The 20011-nt window shown below is 34.8% G+C and overlaps 1 long non-coding RNA gene across 1 annotated transcript in view; it reads right to left on the bottom strand.

Annotated features, from left to right (window-relative positions):
* LOC130455903 (uncharacterized) overlaps positions 1 to 18194 on the bottom strand; it is a 110378-nt gene extending 92184 nt beyond the window's left edge. Inside the window, exon 1 of the long non-coding RNA XR_008914163.1 lies at positions 18077 to 18194. This is a non-coding gene — a long non-coding RNA (uncharacterized LOC130455903). The remainder of the gene's footprint in view (positions 1 to 18076) is intronic.
* Between the last annotated feature and the right edge of the window lie 1817 nt (positions 18195 to 20011).

Here is a 20011-nt window from a genome sequence, read left to right as displayed (position 1 = left end):
CCCAGCATGGACCAGCAATTAAATTGTAGCTTGTAATTCCATTTACCAGTTCAATTTCAAGTTATATACTTTCCAGTAAATGACTACCTTCCAAAGCCTCAAGAAGAATACTAAATTTAACAAATGAAATTAGATGATATCATGTATTAGTTAAACAAGCTATAAATTAACTGACTTAGAAGCCTGATCAGTGGCTGCAACCAGGGAGCAGAAGCTAATATTTTTGGACACATTGAAAGAAATGATCTTGGAGGAAAAGTAATGTTTTTTACATAACTATATACCCTGAAGCAGTGCAGGTTGTTGCTAAACTGTAATTTATTGGTGAGATTGCATTAAAAACACTTCCCCAATTTTAAGTATTTCTTCCTGTTCCCCTGTAGCTTTAAGACTGTGCACAACTATACAAAACTGAAATAGGAAACAAAAGCAATTATCAGATAAATAGGGGGCAGAGAGGATGATAACTTAAAATGAAAAATCTAAAAAACTACATTTCCTTTGAATTATACAGATAATTAATTGAATCCTTCATCGGACTTACTTTCCTGACCCCAATCACAAAGTTGCTTCTGTAAACGGGCAAATCAAGTTCCTTCCTCTGTCTCAGTTTCCTCATTATTGCAGGAATAGGGACTGTGAAGGTGATATTGAACTCCAAAAGGCCCTCTCTAACACTCTACTGTTGTATGAGCTTGTCTCCGGCTCCCATTGGCTATGTGACCCTACAAATTATTTAACTTCTCAATGTTCTTAGTAAACTGCAGAAAAGGTACGAATCTGCATTAGTAAAGGAGGCTTCCTCACTAGCAGCATTTTATATTGATGAAATAGAAGGTTCTGTTATTTTCAATCCCATGAACTTGTCACAGTACATTAAGTGTGCTTTAAAAGGCAATGCTATATGCATTTTCACTCATACATATGAAATGAAAATCAGTAAAGATAAAGACACTAAGGTAGAGTTAGTTTCAGCTTTCCTGTCGTTTTAAATAATGATTCTCCAGGCTGAAAGCTATCAAACCAGAAAAGGCTTTTCGAATAGCTTCGTGCAAATGACAAACAGTAATGTTTCCAAATGTGTCTGAAAACAATGACAGACAATATAGACAATTCCCTCTCCTCTAGTGGCAACAAAGAAGAAAAATTACTCAAGCAGTGTGTGGTTCTGATAAGTTTTTTTTTCCCTGTCATTGAAGAAAAGTTAAATGATTGACAATAGAGTCAATTTATGAATGGAATCATTGAAATGTGTGATAATTTAGTAATTAAATATAAAAATGGACAGCCTCAAGAGTGAGACATCATACAATATTACCACTGGTTTGGTAAAATCTTGTGGTTTGACAGAATTATTCAAGGTAAAATGTAGTTGTTTCAAGGAGGGACACTTTTTTTTCTAGAAGAATATAGAACCTATAGGAAGCAATAGAAAGAGAAATTATAACCATTAATATTATTTTCATGTAATGAAATTGTAATTATTATTACTGTTATTTTTCATGTCACTTCATAAATGAAGATAAAGATCTTCTCTCTTCAAAGAAATTTAAAATGATAGCAGATTGTCAAGGAATTTTATTATCTGTTTTTCCTCACTGTCTAAGGCATTAATAACTCAATCTATGATTAGAAAGAACATTTAACTACTTATTCAACCTAGATTTGCCAAAACCTACTCAAGCAATCATTTGATAACTGAATTTATAGACACCTCAATGGCCAGTTTTAGCCATGGAAAAGTCTAGACCTAAAACATGTTTTTCAGGAAGGCCTGAAAATCTGATCTACATACTGAATTAAACCTAGAATAAACATTTTATGTAAGCCTTAAAAATTAATTTCATATAGACATTTAAAATGTTTTGATACCATTTATATATAAATGTAATGCTGATTGATTTCTCAGATGTATTTTGAGAAGGCCTTGATGGTGTTAGAGTAATAGAGAAATTATTTCACACTGCTATAATATTTATTTCAAGAATTTTAAATGTATACATAGTACATCTAAATATATCATTGTGAATTCTAAATTTCTGAGATGGAACAAAGTTTTTATGTTGCAGATTAAATAATACTAATTATATTGAATTCTATAACACTATAAATCTCATTGAAATCTAGTCATTTAAAAGACTTTAGTCCAGCTGTTTTCTCAGTGAAAAAGTATTTTGAATGTATATTGATAGATGGCAAAATAAAGTTAGCCCATTAGGATAAATGGATAATAAAGCCAGAGCTACAAGGGACCTCAGAGGCCAATCTAGTGTTATCCCTTATTTAATAAATGAAGAAAACTGAAGCTCAGAGGGAGTGAATTATTCAAATATTACATGAGGAATAAATGAGACAGAATTTGGAACCAGTTCCTTTTATTCCATGATTCAGTGCTCTTTCCACCTTACTAGACATATACCCATACAGACACAAATAGACCTAAAAATACATTCATATATATATATATATATATATGTGTGTTTATATATCTATAAACCTATACCCCTCTCTATGACTCACTGTCTCTCTGTCTCACTATCTCTTGGACTCTCTTTTTCTCTCTGTCTCTCCTATCTATCAGTGCTTCAAGTAATGAAGATTGGCAATCATTTCTGTCTGTCACTGAATTATAGGTTAGAAAGAGGTCTGCCTCTATAGCTAGAGGACATGGGTTCAAATATTGCTTTTGTGATCTTGACAATTCCCTAAATTTCTCTGAGCTTTTCCTCTAAGGTCTTTACCAGCTTTAGATTCTTAGTCCTATGATCTCAGGAGGCAATGAGGGATCTGGATGATTCCATCCTTCTCAATGCCTCAGAATGAAGTTTTTTTTTTATAAATGCTACTGACGAGAGTAAATGTCTGAGACTCCCAGAACACATGATCTCCTCGTCAATACCACGAATGACCTATAAAGACGGCCAGCAGATAACCAACGATGCCATGTTTACAAGGTCTGTTTTCTAGAACATGCATGGCCAGGGAGTTGTAGCAATCATGGAACAAGAATGATGGCTAGAAATGGGTGACTTTAGTGCTGAAATGATCATCGTAAAATATTAAATGAAGCAGAGGAAGGCCTCCAGTGCTTCAGTCATATCCTCTGTAGAGGATTTATGGAAGAACATGGACAAGAATCACCAAGGATGAGGAGGGTTTAGGGAGGTTAATCTACATTGGTGGCAGAAGTCTCCACACTGATGAGAATATAAATCTAAGCGTTACAGAAAACATACCTGTCAGGAGCAAGACCTAGACGAACACAAACCTCTTGTAAAAGAGTTGAGTGAATTTGAACCCTTTATGTATGCTTGCCCTTATCTCTGGAAACAGACCTCTTTCCCTAGTTTGTAAGTGATGCTGCTCTATTTTTCAATGTTAGAATGAAACACTATCAGGCCTACATTGCAAAGTCTACCAGTTTGAGATAAATATGGGTTTTCAATATATGAGGAAATCAATGAATATGAAATATATCTAGAGGTTCATGCATGCAGGGGGAAAAAAATCTAAGGAAAGCGTGCCATGTGGGCTTAAGAAAAGAACCTTTTTGGATTTGCATAACGCTACAAAGTTCTCTAAAGCAGTTATTTTCAACGTGGTGGCTCTGTCCACTTCTAGATAGCATCATTTTTTCAACCGAGGCCTGTTTGTCAGTCTCCATCGAAATACATCAAGTCAAATAATGCTCCACTGAAAAGCGGCTCATTAAATATTCATATTCCTGCCCTGTAAGAGAGCTCTTTCTATTTGCATTTAATTAAATCACACATGCAAGTGAAAAACTTCCTGTGCCAGTAAAAGGAACATTTTCACCTCTATTTGTTTCTGGAATTCATATAGGGAGAGCTGAAATTTGCAAATGCAGAACCCTTGCTTACAGAGACTACATTTCTATCTGACTCCTTTAGGGGCATCAGATTTTTTTTTTTTTACTGACATGCTAATCTCTGGTGTTAAATTACTATTTAAAGTTCATATTTTAGTTTACAGTGGGTTTGCATCTATGCTGATTTAGATTTAATCAAAAATGGGAAATTAAAAGAACACATAACCTTTTACATGCCAAACAGATTACACAACATTTGTAATTAATAAGCATGGTTCTGTGAGTAAATGGCATGCTGAATGACAATCGCATAGCACCATTAATATCAATGAGAAAATGTCAAAGTATCCAAATGTCAAAGCATTTCCCTTTAACTTAGAGATAGTATGTTTATAACAAATGATGTAGCACTTGTGATTTGATAATAAAGTCATCTTGTGTTTAGGGGAGAAAAAATAGACAAACAATGATTTATAGGCATAGGATTAAAATTGCCCTTGATCTCAGGCAATCTTAACAAGTGTTCCTATTGGGAAGTTTTATCTTCAGCTAAAGATAAACCTGGAAACTCATTTTACAGTGGATCAGAGTACCAGGCATTTGCCTAGAAACTCAGTAGAGATTCAGATGAGTCATCTACTCTGGAATCCTCAGTTATTGTAGACTTTGTTCACAAAATCCCTGGTCAGGGAAGAGAAGACAGACATTTATGGAAAATAACTTTTCTTTATATTTCAGAACAGTGCTAACCATATTATGTAATGCCACCACTATTGAATCTGATGATGTGCCAGAAATCATTCAGATTGCTATTAAATGTGATTTTTTATGACTTGCATGGTGCAAAATAGATGAATGAAAGCAATTTCACAAAGAAAATCAATATTTATCTTCTGTTCTTACATGCATTTTATACCAATGAAATGAAATGAATTTGAAATCAAATAGTATATCTATCATGGTTACTTACAGTCAACAAGAGATGTAGTATTTGGATACTGAAGACAACAATGCTTGATCTTTTTTTCTCCACAGACAAGATTGAATCTCCCACTGCAGATTATGTCTGTTGGCTGAATGATGGCACCAGACTGTGACAGAGTGATGGGGGACCCAAATAACCTTTGTTCACTCACACACTCATGCTGGGTGACTCTTCAATCTAACTGTGATGGGGTCATATAACCAAGGACAGATATAACTGAAATATTCACCCTTTCTGCTCCCATTTCTCATCAGTGCCTTTATATCCATTTCCTCCAGAATGCTGCCAAATATCTACTGTTTGCCTTCCCCTATGTTGCTCCTTAAGAAAAAGAAAAACTGTCTTAATAGATGAACTTCTCCAAATAAAAGGAAAGGTATTCATTTTTTAAACTGGTATTGCCATTTAGTTTAACTGAATCCACACAGAAGAAAAGCACAACTGTAATTAAGAATCTTTGTGTTGGAGGAAAAAAATCACCTTGGGCAGGTAGGGACAAAGTTTGGATTTCAAGTTAGAGAGAAGGGTCTGGGAAAGGTAGGACGAGGAGTAAGAAAGTGACAGCCACTTGCACACATAGGCATGCAAATCTTTCCAAGTTTTTTTTGAACACATGCTGTTCATTTCTTTTATTATAATCATATCCTATCACAATCATATACCATGACTTACTCAGCCTTTCCCACATTGATGAGCATCTCCCCTTCCCAGTTTCTAATACTTTGCCACTACAAAACAGCTGCTACAAGTATTTTTGTATGTATAGTAACTTTTCCTTTCTTTTTGGCTTTTTTTTGGGGATTCCACTGGTGATGTTTTTGGATCAAGTATTATAGCTCTTTGGGCACAGTTCCAAATTACTCTCTAGAGTGGTTGAATTAGGTATCAACTCCCCCAACAATGCATTAGAGTCAATTGGGATAGTTTAATAGCAGTAGATGATTCTGATTTGATTGTAAAATGAAATACCATTAAATTCTATAGCATTATTTATGCAAACAAAATGTATGGGTTTTAATTTGATGGTAGCCTAAATCTCCATATTTCTGGTTCCACTACTTAGATTATGTCCTCTTGAGGGAACATTCCCTTCATTAGAATAGACCAAAATTCCTATGTAAGGTAAAGTCTTAGAGAGTTGCCTTAGCCACTGTCAGATTAAATTACTTGACCTGATGCATACAGTTAGCAAGTGTTACAAAAAGAACACGAAATCTACCTGGTATTCCTGTATTGAAATGATTTCTATCCCTGCAGCCATACCACTTTGCCTCTAAAAGACACTTCTTAAATATGACACTTCATTCACAGATTAGAGAAGTCTTAAATAAAACGGGATGTTTTGCCTTTGAAGCCAGGGTATTATTTATTCTGCAGAGCACACGGCTCCTGCTATTATAGGTAGTGTTAAGCTCTAAATATAAATTACATCTTCCTTTTTCATTTTTGAACACAAATCTAGCAAAACACCTGTAGTCTTAGACCACTGTGAACCACAGATGGTCTCCCTTAATAGCTTTCACTCTGTATATGTGACATGTGTAGTTTTACTGTTACTGGTAGAATGGTCTAAAAATCAGCATAAATATGCCTTTTTGCACCATTAGCCAGACAGATTGTATTTTGGAATCAGAGTGAGTAACACACCCAAAGTCAAGTAAACAAAAAGTAGCAGAGTACCCTAAGGTTATTTTAAAGACTCTTTTACAAGGCTCTTTGGCAAAATAAAAATGAGAGAAGAAACCTTGCCTGTGATAGGTATTTAATGAGTGTTGATGCAAAGACTAAACATGAAATCCTTTAACAACAACAGAAACTCTTCCCTTCTTACCTCCTCCCTCACCCCCTAACCCTCTGAGGTTGGTATTATAAGTTCAACAGATGAAGAAATGAGGTTTTGAAAGATTAAATGATTTGTTCTCAGTCATACACCTAGTCATAGAAGTGAGACTTGAACCCAAGTTTTGCAGTTACTGAAGAATTTCTTAACTTGTTTTTCCACAAGAAACTAGGAGTAATCTCACTCACCATCAGGTGTGAAAGACTGAAGACCAAATAAAGTAGGTTGCCAAAATGAAAGGAAAATAAATTTATTAGCATGCTAAAGAAGCCTGTTTTCTGGTAACAACTTCAGTCCCTTAGGTAAAAGATCTCATTTTATATAGCTTTTTTCATCTTGTTTAGAATATATAATAAATCAGGAGTGTTCTATGGCATTTACTGGTGTGACGTATCCTGTCTCTATGTGTCCTCCCCTATTAGAAGTTGGTCTAGGCTAGGACAGCAAACTGGCCTGATAGCCAAGGCTGACCTGTTTCAATAATTGAGTCAGGTTTAGAATACAGTGTTTAGTCTTTAGGAGAAAGGAAGGCAATTAAGTCAAACAGCATATTCTGACATCAAGATCATTTTTCCTTCACACTACCTTTATGGGTAGCACTCTAGGCTGTCATGTAACCAGCTGTCCAGTTTTGTAATGAGTAAGTACATATACTCATGCCATTGCCCTTGTATGTATTTTCATCTTGTCACTTCATCGCTCAAGAACCTATGATGATTCACTATTGCCGAAGGACATCAAGCCTTACCAGTAAACACCTGTTGTCGTTCAGTTCTAACTTTATTGTTCAATACTATGTCTACTCAACAGCAAAGATTTTCAGGGCAAGGATTGTGCTTTCATTTCAATTTAATTAATAGGTCAATTGGTTAAATAAAATAATAAATTATTAAGTAATGGTTCACCAATAATAATAATGATAAAACTAACTCATATTTAAAGCACTTACTATGTGCCAGGCACTATGCTAAGTGCTTTACAATTAGGATTTTATATTATTTCACAACAATCAACCCTAGGATTATCATTCTTATTTTACAATTGAGGAAACTGAGTCTGAGGGGTTAAATAACTTGCCCATGATTACACAGTTGTTCCTAGCATATACGTTAGTGATTAATTACTTTTCTAAAAACTGTTAAGCTTTTCATCCCCACACAGGTTATAAGAAACATCCTTGAGTAAAGTAACCATATTTTTCTCTTTTGTTTCCTCCATGATACTTAGCAAAAAATATTATGCTAGTAAAGGCACTAGACTTAAAGTCAAAGAAGGACCTCTGACATTTAATGGAATGGAGAAGTCACTTAATCACCTTAAAAACAAACAAATAAGATAATGCTGGTAGTCCTTGCCTCATGGGACTATTTTGAGTCTCAAATAATATAGAATATGCAAAGTGTTTTCTGAACCTTAAAAGGCTATATAAATGCCAGTTAGAGTTCTGCGCTCAATAAGGGCTTTCTCATTCTTTATCCTGAAATTATTTTGTATTACCTCTTGCAAGGTACACATCTCCTTTTAGAAACCTGATGGTTCCCTTGAATTTAGCTGCATCACTGTATAGCGAGTCTCTGACATATCTTGAAACGTCCCTGACTAGTTCTTCCTTTGCTAATTTAAGTTTATCATATTTAAATTAACCCCAAATTTCTTCACCCATAACAATAAATTTCTTTAAACGTTTTAATACATTTTTAGGACTACTGAATCTTTTCTGATAGTTTACTGTGACCACAATATATTCATGTCACCACTAAGCACTTTGACTAATGAAAAAGAAGCTGTCAATCTTGTTCTTAGAAGACAAATATTTAAAACTTCAAAAGTGAGGGGGAGGCTTTTCTAAAAATCCATTTTCTTGTTCTAGAAAAAGAAACAATTTGCTTTCAGTCTCATAAAACACATAGACATAATACATTTAGGTATACATATATTATACTTTGATAAGATGTGACTGTCATGTTATGGAAAGATATTGACTTGGAACCTGAAATCAGAGGCTGACTGACATCCAAGATTACTGGGTCGTTTCATGGCTCACTTATCTGAGTGTCAGTTTACTCATTTGTAAATTGGAGATCAGAATTATAGTGCCATCTGCTTCCTGGTGTTGGTATATAGAGATATACACGCATGCATGTATATGTAGATGTATTATGTGTATGTGTTTATGGTGTGGGTACTTATATACTCATATAAAGTACAACATAACTCTAAAATATATGAGTGAAAAATATATGGCGATAAACATATATTGATATTTCTGATCTCAGTTGCATCTCATTTGAATTATTTTATTTTATTTTATTTTTTTATTTATTTATATTATTTTAAATATTCATAAATAACACTTTGGCTTTTGAAGATCTTGGGATTGGTTTTTCTCAGTAGTTCAGAAACCAAAAAAGCTTCCATCAGCTGAACCTTTGTACATGATAGCCATTATTTAGTCTATCCTTATCCATCTATCTACTTATCATCTCATATATACACACATAATTTACTTGCTTACATCTGTTTTCATACTCACATGTGCGCCTATTATGGTCATATTCAGAAGACTCAAGTTAAGCTTATGGACAATATTAAAAAGACTCTTCTGAATATTTTCATTCCCTTGGAGAATTTCCCTGAATTTGATCTGTACCATTTGTTTCATTGGGAAATGGAAGCATAGGAAATTGCAGCCTCATTAACTTTTAGGATGTAGAAGTGGATTTTTCTTTTGCATGTCAACAATTTCTGAGAAGGAAGCGGAGAGTCACAATTGGCACAATCATTTACAAAAGTGAGAGAATAATGTATTTGTCCATGCTGGCAAGTCACAGAAATGCACCAAAACCTTCAAGGTCGGAAAGTTAATGTTTTTGCATGTGCAATGATCTCTTTTAATTTGTCATAATGGCAGGAACAAATCTGTTAGCATGTAATGGTTCTAATCTATGTAACAAATAATGGTGTGCTAAGCTGACTAGATCCCATCTGTCTACTGAACTATTCATAGCATCTCATTCATCCTAAGCCTAGTTCATTATTTTTTCAATGACACATATTAATTCTCTACTATGAGAAAATGTAGCACATCATAATAGGATCCCATTCTTTTAATATCCAAAGTATACAGTAGGCACTTAGTAGCTAATTATTCCAGGTTGTAATTTGCTTTCAAATGTTTAAATGCAAATGTTATTTCCTCTCTGCATTTTTTACCAGTGAAAACAATGTGTCTTCTTCCAGAACATGAAAAACAGGGGAATATGTATTATATGATAATATATGTACAACCTATGTTGATTACCTGTTTTCTTGGGGAGAGGTAACGGGGGAAAGGGAGAGAGAACATGGATTGTGAAATGTAAGGAAATGATGATTGAAAAATTGTACTGACATCCAATCTGGAAAAAATAAAAATGTATTATAATAAAAATCTAAAGGCACTTCCTACATTAATATTAGTAGCAACTGGCAATCTTTATAGTTCCTTCTTTTTTTCAAATTCTTCTAAAACCATTACTGAAAACTTAATTTTAAGAAAAATTTACAATGTTAAACCAAGTCTACTTATAGTTAGTCTTTGTCAAGATTAATATTTATATGGTAATAATGGAAAGTTTTCTTGATAAAGCACAGAGTAGTTACAATTTTATTTGGTAGCCTCAATTTATATTTAACAAAATTGTGTTAAGCATCTGCTGGATGAAAGGCATTATAGGAAAAAAAAAGCATAGGGTATAAGCTTTCATTGAAAGAGAGAGAGAGAGAGAGAGAGAGAGAGAGAGAGAGAGAGAGAGAGAGAGAGAGAGAGAGAGAGAGAGAGAGAGAGAGAGAAAGAAAGGAAGGAAGGAAGGAAGGAAGGAAGGAAGGAAGGAAGGAAGGAAGGAAGGAAGGAAGGAAGGAAGGAAGGAAGGAAGGAAGGAAGGAAGGAAGGAAGGAAGGAAGGAAGGAAACTAAGCAAAGTTTAAAAATTGTATGCCCTGTATCTTATTATCTACTGTAAAAATAGGCTGTCTCTGTAACACATGACTCCTCTTAAGATCAATTTGCCAAGGAGTGTAGCATGTCTGACATTAAAATTTTCATTTTTAAATAAATAACAATATTAAAAGTTGCAATTTATTACATCTCTCTAAGTAAAGATCAAAATTGCTTCCTTCTTCACCTACCTACAAGTCCCATCCTCTAATTATGTGCTGTATGATTTTTTCTACAATTTCAGAGGTACATTCAAAAAAGAAATGTGTGTAAAATGAATCTTTTAGTATAGCCACATCAGTTCACGGCAATAAATTGATCATGATTTTAAGATTTTTTTCAATTGCCAATAGAATTCTTGAATACTAGATCATATTAAATGCTTATCCCCAAAGTTCCCAAACTGTGACATACCAAGAATTCATAGGCTCTGGGGGGGTATTATAAAAGTCAAAGTAAATATAGCAGTTCTCAACCTCTGTCAGATACTACATGTATCATAATTCCATTTTTAGAGTTCTTTAATATTTCAAATTATTTTTATTGTAGTTTTGGCTACTACAATATCTTCCATATTCCTATCATTTACTGTGCCATATCACCTTTTGCAGTGTCCAGCAGGCATATATATAGTCATACCTCCCTATATTGTAGTTCACTTATCAGGGCTTCAATGTATCCTGGGTTTTCAAAATATACATAACTAATTGTATCATGGAGTTACACTTATCGCGGCACACTATTGGCTGATATGAATGAAGGACAACCAAACACAGGGCTGTGTTCTGAATCCAAGGCGATGATTGGCTCAGTGACTGTAGGTTAATAATAATGTGGAAAAGTATAGGAGAGTGGGAAGGGTTTATAAAGCTTTAAAATATATATAAAAAATAAAACTAATATAACACTGCTACTTTGTGGATTTTCACTGTCACAGGGGTCTTTGGAACAACTCCCACAATAGGTGTGAATCTTAAAAATTCTCAGACCCTACTTCATAAGATTTAGTTAAGACCATTCCCCATTTTAAAAAATGAAGGAACTTAGATCAGGAATGTGAGAGCTCTACTCCACCCCTACTTAAGCCTGCTTTAGGGGAAGAAACTCCTTGCTGAACAATGAAAAATACTTAAACCCATACTTATAGTAAGGCAAAAGTTCTTAAGCTGTGCCTATTTTTAGATCTAATACAAAAAGGGTGCTAAGTACCTATAAAGGTCAGGCAACTTGTGAATTTACAAGGAGCAAAGAGGTGAGAACTTACTCAGAGGTTTTTTCAGGTGTGAACTTAATCAAAAGTTTAAGTCTACTCAGGTGTGAATTAAGAATGGTCAGTCCTTTGGAAAAATGTCTATTGTGATTGGTAGATGTGAGAACTTAGGGGAGGTGACATATAAGAAAATTCACTTTAAAAAGAGGTCAAAAAGGAGGTCTCCGGAGATTCAGCTGGGAAAAGCTGAATTGGAGGAGGCAGCTGGTGTCTCTCTGAACACTAGAATCTTACTTGGGCAAATCTTGTGGTGAGTGGATAAAAAACTGACTGATCTCTCTCTTAGGGTTTTCAGCCTAGGCTGGCTCATGCTGGCCCAGGCTGGTATAGCCCTTTTTCTCATTATTTCCTTTTTTTCTCTCTCTCTCTTTCATTAATCCCTCATTTGTATTAATTAAAATCTCTATAAAACCCAGCTGACTTGGTATATTTAATATTTAGGAATTTTTCCCTGAAGACCACCCTATATTTGATTTAAAACAAGACACAATCTTGAAACCATATAATCTGTGGTCACAATTTAAGCCAACCACTCTTTTATCTGTAACAGTTTATGACTTCCACTATTTTAATCATCACAGTTTATATGGCTTATACTACTTTAAATGTCACATAGGTCACTGTATCACATTGGTAAGTAATTATTGTTATTTAAGAATGAAATCAAGTTTTATTTTTCTTTCTATTTATATATTTTTATGGCTACTAAGTAGTTAGTATATAAATAATTAACTTGTTTGGATTTAACTAATTAATAAATTTACCTATTATGCATTTATTTTGACTTGGGGGATATCATGAAAAAAAGTTAATGAGAGACAGAGCACTGTGAATAGAGAAATCTGGGGAACCTCTGCTTTGGATCAAAGACAAACCTAGATTCTCTTAGAATTTGACTAGGTCTTAACTTTGAGCCTATAATGGACCTCATCTAACAGGAAACCCTTCTTCATTAATAACTCTGTAATGTATATCCTCCACGATTGTGGCAAATACCTTTTTGAGCCCCATCACTTTGTTGCTTAATGTTGTTATAAGATAGTCATTGAACAACATCTCTATTGTTATATCTTTCAAGGAATCTTGTAATATTCTTACATCTACTTTGCAGACATCTTTTTGAACAGAATTTTGTCTTAAATCAAATCAAATTCATAGTCAACAAATACAAAGTATTCTTTAGCCTTTTTAGTTACTTGTGATCTACTAAGGAATATAATTTATTAATGTCTGATGTCCTCAAACTTCATCAGTGCTGCCAAGAACGAATGTGTTGGTTAATTTCATTTTGTAAATATAAAGATGGGAAATTAGGCACATTGATCCTGTGTTGCAAAATTGAGTTGAAGAAAATCATAAAACAATGCTAACTTCAGTTTCATATCATTCAGTTGTCTTGTTATATAATCTCCTCTTTGACTCTTATCTCACATGAAGAAGTAGCCTTTCTTTTGTTTAAGTCAAACCCCTATGCATGCACAAGTGATTCCATTCCATGCCCTCTTCTCTAACAGACAGACCCTTCTATTTTATCTACTCTATCACTAATCTTCAATCACTCTCTTTTCTCTGCTTTCCTACTGCCTACACCCAAATCCCTGTCTCCTCCAGACTCCCAAAATCTAATCCTCACTATTTATCTTATATATATATATATATATATATATAAAATATATATGTACATTTATATGTATAAATATATTCATACATAGTATATATTGCATCTTTTATCCATTAGATTATGAGCTCCTTGAAAGCAGAATTTTTATTCTTTTTCATGTTGTTTATTTTCGGTTTTTGCCTTTCTGTTTTTAGTGTTTTGCAGTGTATGTGTCACACAATCAGGACTCAATACATGTTTGATAACTGCCTAGATAGTTAACATTCTTTATGTAAATTTTTTTAACATTAACATTTGCTACTTTTCAGTGTGTTTGATACCTTGAGGATCCAAACTAAGTCCCTTACATCATTACCACATATGAGAGGTCTTCATCACTTTCCTTTGAACATACTCCAATTCGTCAATTATTCTTTTCATTTATTATAATGTGAAAATATACCTCCATACTGGTCATTGTTGTAAGAGCCCACTCATACAAAACCAAAATAAAATTGTAAATACATCGATGTGAAAGATAGTATAGTAGATTTGCATCTACTTAACTCCAATCGTTCTTTCTCTGCAGGCAGATAACATTCCCCATCATGTCTTTCAGGATTTTTCCAGATCATTGCATTGCCAAGAGTAGTCAAGTTTTCACAGGTGATCATTGTACAGTATTGTTTTTACTTTGTACAGTTCTTGTGGTTCAGCTTATTTGGCTCCGCATTAGTTCATGCTGATCTTTCTAGCTTTTACTGAAATCATCTTGCTTATTTCTTATAGCACAATAGTATTCCATTATCGACATGTGCCACAATTTGTTCAGGCATTCCCCAATTGATGGACATCCTCTCAATTTCCAATTTTTTGCCACCACAAAAAGAGTTTCTATAAATATTTTGAACAAGTAGGCTATTTCCCCTTTTATATGGTCTCTTTAAAGATACAGACCCAATAGATATTACAGGAACAATGGGTATACACCGTTTTATAGTTCCAAATTGCCCATAAGAATGCTTTGATTAGTTCACAACTCCACCAACATTGTATCAGTGTCCCAATTTCAACAAATCTCCTCCAACTTTTATGACTTTCCTTTATTGTCACATTGACAGATCTGATAGGCATGGGGTGGTACCAAAGCATTTTAATTTGCATTTCTCTAATCAAGAGATTTAGAACATTTTTATATGATTAATAATAGTTTTGATTTCTTCATCTGAAAATTTCTTGTTAATTGAAGAATGGATTGTACTCTTTTAAATTTGTCATAGTTATCTATAAATTTGAGAAATTCATCATATTTTCCTGATTTTGTTTCCCTTCAAATCTTGGTTACATTGCCTTTGCTTGTATAAAATCTTTTTTTTATTTAGTATAATCAAAATTATTCATTTTATATTTTATGATGTTCTCTATCTCATGATATAATAAATTCTTCCCTTCTCCAAAGATCTTCCAGGTAAACTATTCTGTTCCCCTAATTCACTTATGGTATCACTCTTCAAATCTAAATTATATACCTATTTTGACTTTATTTTTATATAAGGTGTGAAATATTGGTCTATATCTAGTTTCTGCCAAACTGTTTTCAAAATTTTCCAGAAGTTTCTGTTAAATAGTAAGCTTTTATTCCAAAATTTTGGATCTTTGGTTTTATCAAACACTAGATTGCTGAGGTTTTATTTACTCCTAGTCCAGTGATGAAAAACCTATGGCACTAGTGTCAAAGATGGCACACAGAGTCTGTAGGCACATGGCCACCTTTTCTGCCCACCCCCAAGTTTTTTACTAGAAAGGCAGAGGGACTCAGGCAGAGCTGCTTCCTTCCCCCTCTCCACCATGTGTGACAACATTTTTTCATATTACTTGCCCCTCCTCCCAGGAGCCCAGTGGGAGCACACAGGGGATAAAGAGGGCAACTCAAAGTTGGCAGAGCTATAGGGGGGAAAAGCACTCAGGCCCCTCCATTCCCCCTCTTCACCTGAACTGAGGACATTTTTTTTTTACTTTACTCAGCCCTCAGCCCAACAGCTCAATGGGAGTATGAGAGTACTTTCTCCTTCCCCTGTGTGGGCTGTGGGGTGAGAGAGGGGGAGAGAGGATGTCTGGCACTCAGTGGGAGGGGGCACAGCATGCAGTCTCTTGGGGGAGTGGACACAGCACTGAGTCTTCAATTTCTTTTTCTGAGATGAGATTATTTAAGTATTCTATTCTATCTTTTGTTAATTTGGGTAATTTATATTTTTGTAAATATTCCTATTTTTCACTTAGATTGTCAGATTTATTGTCATATAGTTTGGTAAAATAGCTCCTAATGATTGTTTTAATTTTCTCTTCATTGGTGGTGAGTTCACCCTTTTCATTTTTTTATATTGATGATTTAATTATTTTTATTTGTCTTTCCATGGATAATTGGTTATAATTTTTATTGTGTTATCATCCAAAATGAATGCATTTATTATTTCTTATTTTCTGCACTTAGTTGTAAAGTTTTAAGGACCTAACTCATGGTCAATATTTTTTGTGGAGGAGCCATGTACTACTAAAAGGAAGTATATTCCTTTTTATTCCAATTAAATTATCCCCAAAGACCTATGAGTTCTAAATTTTCTAAAATTTCACTCAGTTCCTTTACTTCTTTCTTTTTTATTTTTTGGTTTGATTTGTCTAGATCTAGATGGGGGAAGTTGAGGTAACCCACTGATATAGTTTTACTGTCTATTTCCTCTTGAAGTTCATTCAATTTCTCCTTTTAAAGTTTGGAGGCTATGCCATTTGGTGCAAATACTCTGATATTACTTCATTGTCCATAATATATTTTTGGAAGAGATAATTTTCTTCCTTATATATCTATTTTTGCTTTAGCTTTGACTGATATCATAATTTCTACTCCTTTTTAAAATTCAGATAATGCTCAATAAATTATACTCTAGCCTCTAACATTTACTCTGCTTCTCCCTTCTTCAAATATGATTCTTATAAACAACATTTTGTAGGACTCTGGTTTTTAATTCACTCTGGTCTACACTTCAGTTTTATGGGTGAATTCATTCCAATCACATTCATAGACATAATTGCCAACTGTGTATTCCCCTCCATCTTATTTTCCCCTGTTGATCCTGCTCTTGCTCCTTTCACTCTGTCTCTTCTTAAAGGTGTTTTGCTTTAAGTCACCACCTACTACTTCCCCATCCCTTCTATTATCCCCCTCACCCCTTTTCTTATTCCCCTCCTACTTCTCTGAAGGGTAAGATAATATTCTATAGGCAAATGAGTATCCTTTCCTCCACTGTATCAGTTATTCATACCTCTTTAGGTGAGATAACTTACCCAATTCCACCTCTCTCTTTCCTTTTCTCTTAGTACAATCCTAATCAGCTTATTCCAATATACTATTTCTATGTATACTTCTAACTGCTCTAATACTTATGAATACATTTTTAAGAATTACAGATATCTTTGCATATACATACAGTTTGACCTAATTGAATCCTTTCAACTTTCTCTTTCTTTTTTTACTTTTTTGTTCTTCTCTTGAGTCTTGTTTTAGGATGTCAAATTTTCTGTTTAAGTCTGGTCTTTTCATCAGGAATGCATGGAAATCTTCTAGTTAATTAAATGATCATTCCCCTCCCCCCCAAAGGATATACTCAGTTTTAGTGCATAGCTGATTCTGGTTAATAAAAATAGATCTTTCACATTCTAGAATATCTTATTACACGCCATCTAATCCTTTAATGTAGAAGCTGCTAAGTCTTATGTAATACTGACTGTAGCTCCTTAGTATTTGAATAGTTTCTTTCTAGCTGTTTATAGTATTTTCTCCTTGATTTGCATTTATGCTTCATTTAGGTAAAATATTCCTGGAAGTTGTCATTTGGGGATTCATTTCTGCAGATAAGCCATAGATTCTTTCAATTTTTAGTTAATGCTTTTATTCAACGATATATCTTTGATAATTTCTTGTTTATCCAATTGTATATTGTATAATATTGTATTATTGCATTTCTTGTATTATGTCCAGACTTTTTTTAAAAGTCTCTCCTGGATCTATTTTCCAGATGTCATTAAAAAAAACAAAACACTAAATTCAATTAATTAATTATTTAATTTAAAGTATTTTTTCATGGTTGCCTGATTCATGTTCTTTCCAAGGACGTGAACCTATAATCTTCTCAAACTATTTACTGCTCCCCCTCAAAATCTTCAGGTAAGTTAAAAAATTCCTGCCCCAAAACCCAACCCAGCAGGGGTCCCTTTCTCCTACTAAGCAGTTTGGCTCATCTGCCTTAACAAGGGTTCCTGGTATTTTTTGCCCCTACACTCAGACCAGGAGCTTTACCCTAATCCCCCTCACCCTTGCCTCTAGGACCCAGCAGGGTATCTGACTAAAGAAACCAGCAAGGGTCCGGGAAAAACCCTAGTCTTTCTCTCTTCCACCCACCCCAGCCTGCTTCAAAAACTCCCTTACTGCCCCAAACCCTTACTGCTTATCTCCAACCTTTCACTCTGGAGCAAAATTGCCCTGAGACAGGCAACTCTCAAACCCAAACCCAAACCCAACTTACCTTTTAGAGCAAGTCACCCCAGAGTGCTTTAACTTCACCCCCTTCCTCCATTCTGATTCACAACACCACACAGTGCCTTAACTCCACCCCCTTACCCACAATTCCCTTTTCCAACTCCCATCCCCCATTAGCAATTTGTTCCTCCAACCACTAGAGGCCAACACTGAGCACAAAGACAATTCCCCCTTTTCTGCTGAGTTGCAGTGCTGCCTTTATGCCAGCAGAGAGCAGCACCAATATATATGTAATATATATAGCAAAAAGTTTTTTTCTTCCTATACCATCACAAATAAATAAATAAACAAATAAATAGACATACAACTAAAGAAACAAATACATAAATACATAAACACAACATGAACGTTACCCTATATGTAAGTCTTTTGACTTTTGCCAAATTGAAAACCTTTAAGATTTCCAAATGTCTTCTTTTCATAATGATGCTAGGAAATTTGCTTTTCCTAATTCTTGGTATTAAGATGCAAAAGTCTGCCAATTGGAAAATACAAGCAAAAATACAAGCAGCAGTACACATTCAATTGGAAAATTTCAAACACTCTTTCCATGGTCCAGTGGAAAAGGAGGATCCTACTGAACTATCTAATTCTAATTCTAATTTTTGCAAGCCTGAAATGTCTAATTCTAATTCAAATTTTTGCGAACCTGTTCCCAAATTACTGAGAGAAGATCCTATTTTCTCCTGAAATAGACAGACCCTTCTCAAATGTCTCAAGTAGAAAAACTCCTCTCTTATGTTGTGCACCTTCTGGCCAACCTCCCTCCCCTGCTCCTTCTCCTGACTCCTCTGCTTCCTTTCCTGACACCCTGTCATCTCCTGTCCCTACTCCCCATCCATGACCAATCCTAGCTCCGAGGAAAACCCATACTGCCTCAGTCAGCACACAAATGACTCAAAAGAAACAGAGACCACAGACTGAGTCCTTTGGGTTACTTTTCCCCTCAAGGGAAGTGCCCACAATAAGACAAACTGGGCATGTGGTAAATTTGAGATATTCCTTTCACACCATAGGATATAAAAGAATTTAAAAGAGATCTACCTAGCTTCAAAGACGAACCAATTGCTATAATGAAAAAGATGGCCAATATATTCTTCCAGTGTGATCCTTCTTATAAGGATGTTGAAAAATTACTTCAGGCCTTTCTAACAGAATGTGAGAGAAATATCATCATCTCTCAGGTTAATAAAGCCTAAGGGAGGGGGGCAGCTGGGTAGCTCAGTGGATTGAGAGCCAGGCCTAGAGATGGGAGGTCCTAGTTTCAAATCTGGCCTCAGACACTTCCCAGCTGTGTGACCCTGGGCAAGTCACTTGACCCCCATTGCCTAGCCCTTACCACTCTTCTGTCTTGGAGCCAATACACAGTATTGGCTCCAAGACAGAAGGTAAGGGTTTAAAAAAAATAAAGCCTAAGGGAGCAATGCAGTTCACCAGCCACATCAAGATCCTCACTGGGACTATAATGTTCCTGCACAATATTTACAATTAAACAATGCTAGGGAAGCCATTCTCAAGGTAATGTGAGAATGTGCTGAAAGAGCAGATGTTTGGACAAAATTTGACTGTCTTACATAATCTAATGATGAAAAACACTTCCAATTTATGAATCAGCTAATTGAGTTGGAAGCTCAATACCTGGATCTGGACCTTTCTACTGAAAGGGATATCACACAAATTAGTATCAATTTGTTAATAATTCTTGTAGGGTATTCCAAGACTATTTTAAAACACATTGTCCAAAATGGCCAGAAATGGATCTGGAAGAGTTGAGAAGGACTTCAGTGTATGTCTCAAAAGGACATGCAGAGAAAAAGGCAGAAACTAATGATTTATTTGACATGATACAAAAGGACCTGAAACCTTTACGTGATAAAATAGATAAACAAGAAAGAGGGCATGATACTACATTAATACTGCT

This window comes from Monodelphis domestica, chromosome 8 (assembly GCF_027887165.1).
Source record: "Monodelphis domestica isolate mMonDom1 chromosome 8, mMonDom1.pri, whole genome shotgun sequence".
Lineage (NCBI taxonomy): Eukaryota > Metazoa > Chordata > Mammalia > Didelphimorphia > Didelphidae > Monodelphis > Monodelphis domestica.
The sequence above is the reverse complement of the archived record's forward strand: the minus strand, read 5'-3'. Positions and strand labels throughout refer to the sequence as shown.